Source organism: Cynara cardunculus, unplaced genomic scaffold (genome assembly GCF_001531365.2).
Source record: "Cynara cardunculus var. scolymus isolate 2C unplaced genomic scaffold, CcrdV1 Un_Scaffold_8670, whole genome shotgun sequence".
NCBI classification, from domain to species: Eukaryota; Viridiplantae; Streptophyta; class Magnoliopsida; order Asterales; family Asteraceae; genus Cynara; species Cynara cardunculus.
In genome coordinates this window covers 3,307-8,598 of record NW_020204380.1, presented here as the reverse complement: position 1 = coordinate 8,598, position 5,292 = coordinate 3,307, and positions in this window count along the sequence as shown.

Below are 5,292 nucleotides of genomic sequence, written 5' to 3'. Positions count from 1 at the left end.
TTTCATAATCCTTACCCTTTCCTCTTGACGTAACTTGTCAATGAAAAGCTTGTTCCATAGGTCTATCATCAAAGTTTCTCATTCGAAGTTCACGGGACTGAAGTGTTCCCGATAAGTGAAGGTGACGACTCTTACTCGGTTAGCATTTATCGGGTAGATTTTTACATACAATATCGTTTTGATGGACTAAAATCTTGTTAAGTAAGGTAACTGATGATGTTGAATTTTATCGGTAAGCGCTTACCGAATAAGTGTTTACATAAACGGCGCGAAACTCTCATCCAGGCCCATCACTTGGCCCGTTACATCTGCTATTTAGAACAGGCCCAGCTCAAACTTCATACCCGACTCTTCGTCTCTTAYACCCGACGTTTCAATCTTCCCGGCATTTTGCCGGTTCTTCTCCCCTTCCTTCCGACTTAATGACCTTCTCCATGAACCCGAATCCCAATGGCTCCACACACCAACGAGTATATTTTGGTTCTTTGTCCATGTACTTTCTCTTCCATTTTGGTTCTTCGCCCAGACGCCCTTTCCTTCTGAGTTCTGACCTTCGATCTTTCAACCGACAACCAATATCACCTTGTTCTTTTGACTCTATTTCACTTCTGCTGTTCGGTGGACGACTGGACGGGCCTGTACTTCACACATCAACGACGGTATTTTTCTTTCCAGATTATTATTTGACTATTTGAGACATCATAATTCGTAAAACTCTGTCGTTCGTGGTGGAATTGGCAGGCCAAAATATATGAATTCATCCCAAGTTAATAGACTTCTAAAAGCTGTTAAAGCAAATTTAGAGGTTAATTGATGATGGATTGTTGATTTAAATCAGAAAATAAGCCATTAAAGCTTGGGTTGTTTTCCATTTGACTTATTGAGACCTGTTCTTGAGCAATACATACACACAGATTTGTCGGTAGTCGTCCATGTAGCAGATTTGCAATGATGAAATATTTCTAACAGGTCCATGAGGGAAATTTGTGATGTTGATGAAGCCCAGTAATGAAGTTGTTTGAAAGCCTTATAGGTTACCAATTTCGTTACTTGCTTTGATTTGGGTTACCCATTTTTTTGTTTTGATTTGGGTTATCCTTTTTTTTAGGTTTTGGTTTGGATTACCGATTTTGTTCCTGGTTTTGATTTGGGCTACCTATTTTGTTTTTGTTTTTGCTTTAAGTTACCGATTTTGTTTCTGGTTTTGATCTGGGCTACCGACTGTTTACTTCCCTTTTCTACTCTTATCAGAAAGTTATTATTTCATGAGATCCTTTTCGATTTTATGATCCAAATTGTTTTGGAAGTTGAATCAAGATTCAAGCAGGCTAAGAACACACATGGGTATCACTTGCATTGCTATATGTCAATGCAATTTTGTTTTCAGTTGGTAACTAATTTCAACAATTTGTTTATTCTTCTTGATCTCTACATCATTTCGCGTACAGTTAACACTTCTTACTTCACTACCCATTCTGCCATTCATGCCCACAATCTGTTTGTTAATTCCTCTTCTTTGAAATTGATTATGTAAAGTAGTTTTCCATCTGTTTTTTTAACTTTTAAGTCGATGGGTTTAAAGAAGATTTGTTTGCCTATAGCTTGATTTAGTTGACAAGCAAAAAGGTCATATGGGTTTTTTTATAAAGTTTGCATCAGTAGCAATCTTGGGATTGTGTTTTGTGTTTTTTTGGTATATGTTTTCTCCTTCAGCTTCTTCTCTCACATCTCAAAGAAGCACTTTTGGTGAAATGGCAGAACCCATTTCAGAAAAGGGGTAATTAAGAAAGAGCAGACCTTCTGTTGTTCTAATCAAGAATAAACCCCAATCTGAATTTGGGAAAGATGAAGGAGAAGAAAGGGGTTAATGGGTCACTAGGATTAGATGTTGTTGATGGACCCAAAGACAATAAGAAAGACGGAAATGTGTGAAGATAGTTATAGTGAATGAGAAAGAGGAGTACGTGGTAACAGGTGTTCTCCAAAAAGATTAGGACGGCCCTGCTCTCAACCTATTTCCATCAAATTCACAATGTAAAGTTTACAAACGTACCATTTTAACTTTATCTTCTCCTCAGCAATCTTGTAAAGTGTTTCCCATGCCCTATTTGATGTTGAAGATGAAGAAGTTCTTCCAAAAATACTTCATCCACAGCCTGAATTATAAAGAACAACTCTTTTCTGTCCTTATTTTCATTCAATTTGTTGTTTTGTTGGGCTGTTAAAGCTGTAGGATTTTTAAGTTCTTGTAATCCATCCTCAACCAATTTTCATAGATCCGGTGATTTGTAAAACATCTTCATTTGAATACTCCATTTAGTGATAGTTACTTCCATTTAATTTTGGAAGAGAGGTCTGGAAAACATTGTTGTTGTACGAAGCCATAATCTTCTGCATTTTGTTTTTTTTGCATGTTTCTTCAATCTGAACTGAGAGAAGGGTTTGATACCACTTCGTTAGAACAAACATAAACAACGAAGAGAATTATGATAAACACTTTTTTATTATCTGCACAACACAATTCATTTACAATACATATATATATATATATATATATATATATATATATACTAGAAGGGTACTTGCATGATGCAGCGAGATACATCTCGATTTTAGTGTTTTGGTTTTTTTTTGTTTTAGTCGATATTATAATATGGTTTTATGTGGTTTTAAGAAAGCGATAATGTTTTTATTTTTCAATAAAATATAAATATGAAAATGTCATTAATAAAAAATTTATATTAGTACCATACTAACTATTTAAAAAATTTCGTTTTTTTTTTGTGTATTCCTTTAAATCCTTTTTTATTTTTGGTTTAATATTATAATTTTTTATAAAGACTAGCTGTGTGCCCGCGCAATGCGGCGGGATGTTAAATTTTATTATGAATGGAGAAATTGACACCTCAAAGATACTCGGCACATCTCACTCAAAATCATGATCCAAGTGATATAAGATGTACACATACATTCGTAGACCCCCTGGTCATAAAGGCTACACAAACACTCTATGTGGGACTTAACTTCAGGCCGTTTAGTTAAACGCTTACCTGATAGACGTTTACAGGTAAGATTCAATACTCAAAACTTACTTTAGCAGAATGTAAAATTTCGTCAAAATCATTCAAATTGAAAATTAAAACTCCCCAAGATGTTAGTCTACTTGTGCAACTACAACCATTTGTAAAATAAGTGAGATTTTAAACTTAACAAAACAAGTATTTTTAAATCCATGCATTTTATTGTCCTATAAATTAAAAGCAAAATCAAGGATAATATCACAAGTTAATGCAACGATACTACACTATAGCAATTAACATTTCAATTAATAAAATTCCTTATTAGTAACCATAAAAGCAATTTACATATCCACTATAAATATTCATTTCYAAATAGACTTGCATTGCATAGAGTATGTTGCTTATTCAGTTGTGTTTCCGCTTATCGAGTTGTGCTTCCAATCAACAATTCATCTAATAATCTCCATAGTCATGAAATTGTGATCTTGATACCATTTCTTGCTCCTAATAGTACCAAAAGCAAAGGCAATGCTCTTTTTTGAAAAGTTCCATCAAGTAGAAAAGCTCAAAAATACAAATGTAACATTTCATGGATTAATTAAAAAAATTGACAACTTATTGTTCTACATCTTTTTAGATGCCAAATTTTGCATTTACATAATAGATTGAAAAAGTATATAATCAATACTTTATGAAAGAGTTGAAAATCAAATTGCTAACAACAACAAAATACCATAAAAACGAAATCAAGTACTAAATTCCCTAAGAATAAAAGGTTAGAGACATGAGCTTGAAATGAATCCAGTTTCATAATCTTTATCTTCACCGTTTGATCCAAATCCAGTTTCATAGAATTCTGCAACAATTTCATAAGCGAAGCTTATTATCATATCAGATCATTAAAAATAATTTCGTTTTTTGCAGGGAGAGCTAAGCCGCTTAGCTAGCTCTCTCAGCTTATTAAACCCCCATAGGTACTCCGCCATGTTTATTTGGTGAGTTGTTACCAATAAACAATCAAGTTGTTTCAATGGCAACAACTACACACTTGTGTGGAATCAAGACTCTTTATTGTTTTTCGAATAGAGTTGTGCACTCCCAATCATCGTGCTCACAGCAGCGACTTAATTTTGATCCACTCATCGAATTGTGTGGAGCTTTGAGGGTTCCAGCTCCAAGCAGGGGAAGAGGKCTAAGGGTGGGTTGTGATGGGAGAAACAATGATGTTTTGGTTCAAAGTGAACCCAGAAGTCCAGGTTCAGAAGGATCAAACAACCATCATGCGTGATGAAGTTTGGTGGATCATCAGTAGCCTCAGCAGATAGGATGAAAGAAGTTACTGAGGTCATCCTCAGCTTTCCAAAAGAGAATAATGTGATTKTCCTCTCTGCTATGGGCAAGACTACCAACAAGCTTATAGTGGTTTGTGCAACCACCAATTTTTAAATTGATATTCTAGTTGTTCCTTCAAGAAGTGTTAAAAGTTAAATMTGTGTTGTGTCATATGGGCTGGATAAAAGGCTACAAACTATGTTTCTAATGTGTCTGAAATCGATGAGCTGAGCTTTGTGAAAGAACTGCAGTACAKGTGAAAATTTGGATCATCGACTTTTACGTCTTCTAAAGATTATAGACATTAGTAAATGCTAATCAGGCATTGGTATATATACTCAGGACAGTGGATAAGCTTGGATTAGACAGATCACTCATTAAAGGTAGGTCTATAATTATCGGAAGAATGTAACTTTCTATCCTKATGATAGATTATAAATGTAACTTTCTATCCCGATGATAGATTATCCAAATCTTATTGCGTAATATATATGTAGAGCTTTCAATTTATTGTTCTACATGAATAGCACAAGGCCCTACTGACATTGGTTTCCTTGAAGATATTATGTTCCTCGAAAGAGTCTTTTATCATATTAGGGGATGGGAGGTATCTTTTCTTGGAGCTGTTCAGATATCTGAGACACAAATTGGTGGTTGTAGTGACCACGTTTCATATGCATCGCACATGGTTGTTCTTGACTTGTTTTACACTTTCTTTGATTTCTAAATCATGAAATTAATCATCAAAAATATTTCTGCTCAATTCTTTSTTGTTGCAATTATTTATTACCGAGGTAACTAATACTTCTCTCAATTCCTATTTTTAAGGCCCTGCCTTATGCTTGACCATTTGGGCTGATGTTTGTTTCTTCTGCTTCATATGGCAATGTGGTATAATGTTTTTAGAGTTTTTTTGCAGACCACCTAGATAAATTAGAGC